The sequence below is a fragment of the Ctenocephalides felis genome, unplaced genomic scaffold, assembly GCF_003426905.1.
Source record: "Ctenocephalides felis isolate EL2017-DRISC unplaced genomic scaffold, ASM342690v1 CF-g0.4_SCAFFOLD_01604, whole genome shotgun sequence".
Lineage (NCBI taxonomy): Eukaryota > Metazoa > Arthropoda > Insecta > Siphonaptera > Pulicidae > Ctenocephalides > Ctenocephalides felis.
Genome location: NW_020537758.1, coordinates 32408391 through 32416787, shown reverse-complemented (window position 1 = coordinate 32416787; position 8397 = coordinate 32408391). Strand labels below are relative to the sequence as shown.

Here is an 8397-nt window from a genome sequence, read left to right as displayed (position 1 = left end):
ATATTTTATATAAAAGAGTAAAAATATTAAACAAATTTATTTAAAAGTCATTAATAAATTGACATATATAACATATTTTATTTGTTTGTATGTAAAATTATACTAATGCACAATTTGAATTTCGCTCCGTTAACAATGCAACCGCGAAGGTACTCTTACTAACAATTGAAGGGCGTCACACCTGTTTTGCATTATTTATACCGACGCGACATCTCGATTTAATATTTGGTGATTGATTTATGAAGTCTAATCTAATATTTAATATTAGGAGTACTTTGTTCTATCAGTATGCGATCGTAAATTCACCGAAAATGTTCTTGTGTGTTAAGCCGGCAAATAGGAAGCATCGCGCGTGGTTTCCTACAAATTTGGCCTCGTGATTTAATTGTACGGTAATCCGTGAACATCCGTCTAATTAAATGTGGTAAAGTGAAAGTGATAGTGTAAATAGTTTTTATATAAAGTGTCTTTTTAGTGATGTACTTTAGTTTTGCAAAAAAATAGATTTTAAAAAATTTCAGAAGTCAACCTTGCTTTATGGTATATAATAATTTGCATGCACTATATGCTAATGTATATTCAAGTAATATTTTATATTGAATAATTTTAATTTGTTTCAGAATCAAATGTGCTGGTGATTATTTTATGATGCAGGTGTGCGCTCGAATTTTCTTCAAAAGGTAGGAAAAACATGTGATTTTTTCAAGCATTTTGTTAGGTTCCATACAGATTTTTATGCAATAATTCATAAAAAACATTTTTTTATGTCTTACCTTGTATTTGGTGATTATTCTTATTATTTTATTACATATATGAGTATACAAAATTATTTTATTACGTTGCGAAATGCATCGCCTCTCAATGATTCTTCACAGGCACAGGTGTGACTCATCATTGCAAATATTAAAATACGAACGGTGAATGATTCAGCATAAAAATTATAACATATGTAATATAACTCCGTGCTACGCAAATTTTAATTTTACTAATAAAATATAATAATCAGTGCGGGCCAACAGTTGGGTTACCTTACCAAAAGCGTCGTTACCGTGAGATTGATAAAACAATTCAGCTAATTACTGAATAAAAACACGAATTACTTAAAATGCATTCATAGTATAAAAGTGCAACGTTTTTACACATTCAAACAAATATATAATTTCATTCACTTGCATTTAATTGTTGAAATTATATGGGATACATGATATTTGAACATATGCGTCACACATTATTTTATGTGCTTTTGATTTCCATATAAATTACAATCTATCGATAGGTAAACCATCAGTAATTTGTTTGTTACAGTTGATACAAAAAACGCATGCCCAATGGTCCATACCAATTTATTTGTTTTCTTAGCACAAGATACTAAAAATTGCACATGCATTCTCAATGACATGTACACTTATATATATATATACAAGGATATATTTAAATTTAGTATTTACATAGTTTACATATTACATTTAGTAATATGCCATTTTTACGTTATTCAACATATATTTATAAACTGTGCTTTATGGTTTATGTAGAGTTTTAGTATTAATTATATTGAATTAATTTAAATAAAATTGAAGTATGAGACAGAATTACAACAAAATTACCTGCACGTAGAGTTGATACCACCAATAACTGGCAAATTCCAAATAGCATTTAACTGGCTTATGAATTATTTCCTGGTCCGTTGGCTGTACTAATCGGTGCAGAATTATTTTTCAAAATCATCCAATAGGGATCCTGGAAATTGGGATAGAATCTCTTAAAATTAGTTCTAGACAATGACCAGAATCCCCTGTATTGTGACTGCCAACAAAAGAAAATTATTTATTTAGAAGAAAACATCTTTTCCATCACCTCCTCTTACATTTACGAAAAAAACAAATATACATTGACCAATCAAAGACTTTAAAACTCGCCTTCAATATTTTTCAACAATCTACGGTATTGTGACTGCCAACAAAAGAAAATTATTTAGAAGAAAACATCTTTTCAATCACCTCCTCTTACATTTACGAGAAATACAAATATACATTGACCAATTAAAGACTTTAAAACTCGCATTCAATATTTTTTATGGATTTTTTATGATACGTTTCATCAGCATATTGCAAAAGAAATGTACAAATGTAGTGTTCCAAAATAATCCTTTATTACAACTGCAGAATTGAATTCAAATGAATTCAATTAATACAAAAAAAATCGGAGCAATATCATCTACAACTAAAAATTGCATGCAGACGACAAATCGTCGTCAACATGTGACAATGCCGAAGAATGATGCAGATAGTCAAAATTAATAAAATGCGAAGTATGAATTTGTTGAAATCCAAAAAACCTAATATTTATATGAAGTTATTAGTCTAATGATGTACCAAATTTACTGTGAAAAACAATTCTCACTAAACACTATAGCTGAGTGTGAATGCTTAAAAGGTTGCAGGTTCTCCAGAACTACCATATGACAAGGAGGATGATGAGAAAAGATTTGAAATATAAAAAATGAAGCAAATTCATGACATAAATTGTAATACAAAACACAGAAAGAAATCTTAACCAAAGACCAGCTTGCAGAGCAATAGTTGGCTAGCTTCTTAAAAACCGACAAAAAATTTATGACCAGATCCAACATATGACTAGGAGGTTGATGCTAAAAGATTTGAAACATAAAAAATGAGGCAAATTTATGACAAATTCTAATACAAAACACAGAAAGATATCTTAACCAAAGAGCAGCTTGCAGAGCAACAGTTGGCCAGCTTCTTAAAAACAACAAACAATTTATGACCAGATGATGCATTTTCAATTGCATTGATTTTCAAAAAAAGTGAATTATGAAGAAATTTTGTATATAATGAAACGTAAAGCATGCAATAGACAGGTTGGCACGAGGGTGGATTAAGTATACAAGAAGCCCTGAATCCAAAACAGAGAAGAAAATGGAAAAACAAGAGCATTTTGCGGAGCAACAGTTAAAAATTAACTAAAATTATGACCAGATGATGCACTTTCAATTTTGGCCAACAAAAGACGAGAGTGGATAAAAATTACTAGTCTTGTATCCAGAAATGAAGATAATGTAAACACAAGAGCAGCTCACAGAGTTAGAATTTCAATATAACACAACAATTATGACCAGGTGATGCCCTTTTAATCCTGGTCTACAGAAAGAGTGAACGTGAAGAAATTATATGTATTGCGGGGATCAAGCAGGCTAGTCATGAGAGAGAAAATAATTGGACTTGTCATATTTTCATAGCATTAATTTTTATAGTCAATAAATTTTATATATTGGAGTTTATACTTCCATATTCATTACTACTCCCACATTGGTGACCCACGACGATTGAGATGAAGACAAGGAAGGAGTTTTATTTTTCGAGGATTTAAGAAATATAGATTTTGATGCAGCACCATAATCACTGGTCTTCGGTGACTACTTATAAGGTACGTCCATGAAAATTACAAGCTTTGTGTCCAAAACAGAAAAAAAAATGTAAACTTAAAAATAGCTTGCAAAGCACTAGTTGGATTTTTCTAAAAACCACAAAAATATGACCAGGTCATGCGCTTTTAATCCTGATCTACAGAAATAGTGAACTATGAAGAAATTATATATGTATGATAAAGCAGGACCTCTATAATGGAGTTGGCACGAGAGTGCATAAAAATTACACGCCATGTGTCCAAAACAGAAAGGAAAATGTAAACTTAAAAGTAGCTTGCAAAGCACTAGTTGGATTTTTCTAAAAAAACACAAAAAATGTGATCAAATGATGCACTTTGAATTCTGTCTACAAGAAAGGTAGAAACAGTTGAACAGATCCTTAATTCGGCAAAAACAGGACGACCATAACAAGTATTAGCACGTAATTTATCCACTTTGATGTAGGATTCAGTAACATTCATTTATTAGAAACACAATATATTTATTAATCCCAATTAATCTCTTTGTACTGTGACGCACTCATTGAACTTTGCGCAAAGTTTTGTGGCATCAGAATCGAAGTAAAATGTTGTTTTTGAGGTAAGAAAAAATATACAACTAAAACTTATGCATAGGCATGCTTCTCTCTGAATAGATTTTAAAAATCTCAAAATAGAAAATATGTTGTAATCAAAAATTACAATTTGAAAAGCCTAATGGGTGACGATTTATAATACGTATAGAGAGTACTCTCGTCAAGTAAATTCGTTAATAACAGTTAATTGTTTAAGTATGATAATCGAATTATAGAAAACAGTAGCTAAAAAAAATAAACTTACTAAAAAAAGTATAAAATTGTATTAAAATATATTAGTAATAAAAGTATTCTTGTAATCATCGAAAAATCGGAATTGAAAATAATTTTTACATTTCTTCAAGTTTGAAGGTTCCTGAACATTTTGGCATACCTAAGAAAAAATGGATGTGTGTGTATGAATACAATTTTTCGTCGACGTTTTCGGGCACACTAATCAACCGATTTGAATGGTTCAAAAAACATTCGATTCCTATTGATAGGGAGATGTGCTGATTAGTTTTAGGCAAAGGCAGGTCCAGCCGTTTCGGAGATATGGAGCAAAGGGTGCAGAAAATAGAAATCGAGCTTTTGAGGGAATGGACCATATTTGATTTGAATGAAGTAAAAATATTCTGCTTGGTTTTGTTACGTTACGAAAATGTTACGCTTGACAAAATAATTGCAAACAAAATAATTAAAGAAAATATTTAAAATTTATTTCCCGATTTTTTTTCCGAATTTTTTCTTACAAAAAAAATTACATTAATTCTGACTAAAGTTCTAAAAATACTTTAAATAATTAATTTTGACTTTTTAATTCAGTTTCTATTACTTTTATAAATAATAGCGATTGATAACACTTCTTTTTGTATTTAAAAACAAGAGTTATAATTTCATCAAAAACGCTTTTACCGTATGAATTAATTAAAAATAATTAACTTTATAATAAATGAAAATAATTTAGATTTTAATATTAATTTTGACTAAAGTCCTAAAAATACTTTGAATAATGAATTTTAAATTTGTAATTCAGTTTATATTACTTTGATAAATATTAGAGAATGTTACATAATTTATAATAATCTATATGAAAACATTTGATAATTCTCGAACATTTTGTTACGGTACGGGAAGTTTCAGCAATTTGCCTTATGGCACGATGCCATACACAGCTAATTCAGTTTTCTCTACTGCCTCGACCAACTTTTGTTGCCATGAGATAATAAATAGTATAACTTAATAGAATCTGCAGGATATATAATAACCTGCAGAATAATAATTTATTATATATGATAATAAATATTATCCTAGATCTGAATATATCTTAATTAATAAAAAAAATACTTTTGATACATTAGAATTGTTTACGGTCCAAAATGGGATCAAGCAAGAAGAATGAAGTTCATTATACATACAGCAATTAAAAAGTGGTGATCACTAGGGTTTATACAAAAACCGACATTTCAGAAAGCCAGTTTTCAAATTTTATATAAAAAATTAATTTTCGCTCGAATATTCTGTAATTTATCCGCAAATTTAGTGTAATTTAGAGCAGTATTTGACTGAATTTATTTATTGTTCAATTTTATAGATAGTAAACAAAATTATTTTAATTTTAATTAGTAGAACTGAAAAATAATAGTTTATCTTGATTAAATAACTTTGAAAATAATTATTCGTTATTCGTTATTCATGCATCATTCATACATATAGAAATGAAAATATTTTTATGATAGTGAAAGGAAAATTTTAATTAATTAAATTTAAACATTCTAATTGTTTTTTTGTTAAATAAAATACGATTTCAAAAAACTGAGGACATCTATCGAATTGGTACTTAAGACGTGACCTTTGTTTACTCACAAAATTTCCTGAAATAGAAAATACACTCATACTTGCGACCAAATTATGCTTAATTGTTTTTAAAGCCTGATATAATAATTCTAAGTCTTTTGTTCTTCTAGGGTTTAAAACTCTCTTTTTAAGTTTGAGTAGAGGAAGTTACTTCAACAAGAAGTCACACTGATTCAAATTAATATTTACAGTGGTATAAAAATCTAAGTTAATATATACAAAACCTTGTTGGGAACCATTGCAGACTGATAAGATATCAAATGCTATTGAACCGATATGATTTCAATAATCAAAACGCTTTCATCTATCTTTTATATTTGGCTATATTTGTCATTTTCCATGAATACAGTGAAAGCCGACTTTTTCACTAAAAAACCGGTTTTCGAATTCCATAATTTTTGCCAAAAAACGGTTTTTAAAACCGGTTTTTGAAAACGGACAAACCCTAGTGATCACCACTATGTATCATAAAATTTGCTTTTTTGCGCAAAATTTTCGCTATTTTCGTGTGTCAATAAATTACATCAAACAACTATCATTTCTCATTGAGAGGGACTTATAATCGAGTCTTGTCTCATCAATCGAATGCCAATAGAACACGAGGCATCATTTGACACACGCAACGTCAAATAATCCGATCTATTGAGGGTGGTTCCTGGGATTAATGGGATTATCGAACGTATGCAATACATGCATAATCTTTAGGAGATGATGGATCCACCCCTTAAATCCTGGAACATATGCACGTGAATGCAATCAATTTTCGAAAGGCAACTTACTGGAATGTTAATATTCTGGATCATGGCATTATCGTATCGAATTAATGATAAGCGTAAAGTGTTTTTTTGATCAATCTGTTTATTGGATCTAATCATATTATAGGATTATTTTATTGTTTGCATTAAATATTTGCTATTTGAGTATTAATTTTATAATAAAGATAACTATGAACTTAAGCTGTTGCGTTACCTGGACTTCGAAATAAAAGGACATGGTGACAGTCTTATCTAAAAATAATTGTCGTACAATCTTATAGCTTTTAAAATATTCAATGTACCTTAAAATTGGTTCAAAAGCTTTTGGCAGATGAAAATAGTGATAAAAAGTGTTTTAGATATCAAGAAAGTTGGTGACAGTTTTTGGAGAAGCAAAAGGTTTTTGGATAATTTGAAATTTTCACGACCCTTTTTGGAAAGTTAAAAATACTGCTAAAAATCTGCTTAAGAGGCCCGGCGCAATTTCATTATTAAAGTTGCAATGAACACTCTATTTACTTAGAAGTATCAAGAGAAACACCCAGGACTTTATTATTAAATAGGTTATATATCAGACCTTCAAAAGAACTGATCTAAAAATGAGTAGTTTCGTGGATAACTTTTATGTTGATGGTTTAACAATTACGTATTTAGTAGAATTGATCGCTTAAAACTATTTAAGCACGTAAAATTGTAAAATTGTGTTATTGAGTTAGAAAAGGTGAAATATATAATATTCGTGAAGCAGACTTTGAAATAAAAGGACATTAGTTTAATTATTTACATATATATATATATTGTTGCTATTTTTCTTCGAAGCTGATATCGTGACATCGGCTTATCTAAAAATAATTGTCAAATCTTATAAAGTCTTGTTTAAAATATTCAATGTACCCTTAATATTAGTTCAAAAGCTTTTGGCAGATGAAAATAATGATAAAAAGTTTTTCAGATATCAAGAAAATTGGCGACAGTTTTCGGAGAATCAAAAGGATTTTGGAAGATTTTTCGACTATTTTTAGAAAGTTAAAAATACGGCTAAAGGTCTGCTAAAGAGGCTCGGCGCAATGTTTATTATAAAACTTGCACTAAAAACTAATTACTTCGAAGGACCAGAAGGACCCCAAGGACTTCATTACAAAAAAAAAACGGATTTAAAGAATTACGAAATTAAGGACTTCATTGCAAATTGTAAAATTGTGTTATTGAAGCTAGGTAGAAAATGTGAAATATATATTTGTAAAGCAGATACAAACATCTGCAATGTTAGTCCAAAGGTTTATTTGCATCTTTCCCAAGACAAAGTTACATTTACAATATTCAATGTACCTTAAAATTGGTTCAAAAGCTTTTGGCAGATAAAAATAGTGATAAAAAGTTTTTTAGATATCAAGAAAGTTGGCGACAGTTTTCGGAGAGTCAAAAGGATTTTGGAAGATTTCTCGACTATTTTTAGGAAGTTAAAAATACGGCTAAAGGTCTGCTAAAGAGGCTCGGCGCAATGTTTATTATAAAACTTGCACTAAAAACTAATTACTTCGATGAACCAGAAGGACCCCAAGGACTTCATTACAAAAAAAATACGGATTTAAAGAATTACGAAATTAAGGACTTCATTGCAAATTGTAAAATTGTGTTATTGAAACTAGGTAGAAAATGTGAAATATATATTTGTAAAGCAGATACAAACATCTGCAATGTTAGTCCAAAGGTTTATTTGCATCTTTCCCAAGACGAAGTTACATTTACAATATTCAATGTGCCTTAAAATTACTTCAAAAGCTTTT

At 29.3% G+C, this 8397-nt stretch overlaps 1 long non-coding RNA gene across 1 annotated transcript; it reads left to right on the top strand.

Moving 5' to 3' along the window:
* Positions 1-376: 376 nt before the first annotated feature.
* Positions 377-7719, top strand: LOC113374064. Its single transcript, XR_003366943.1, has 3 exons — positions 377-540; positions 621-680; positions 7563-7719. It is a non-coding gene; the product is annotated as an uncharacterized LOC113374064 (long non-coding RNA).
* The last annotated feature ends 678 nt before the right edge of the window (positions 7720-8397 follow it).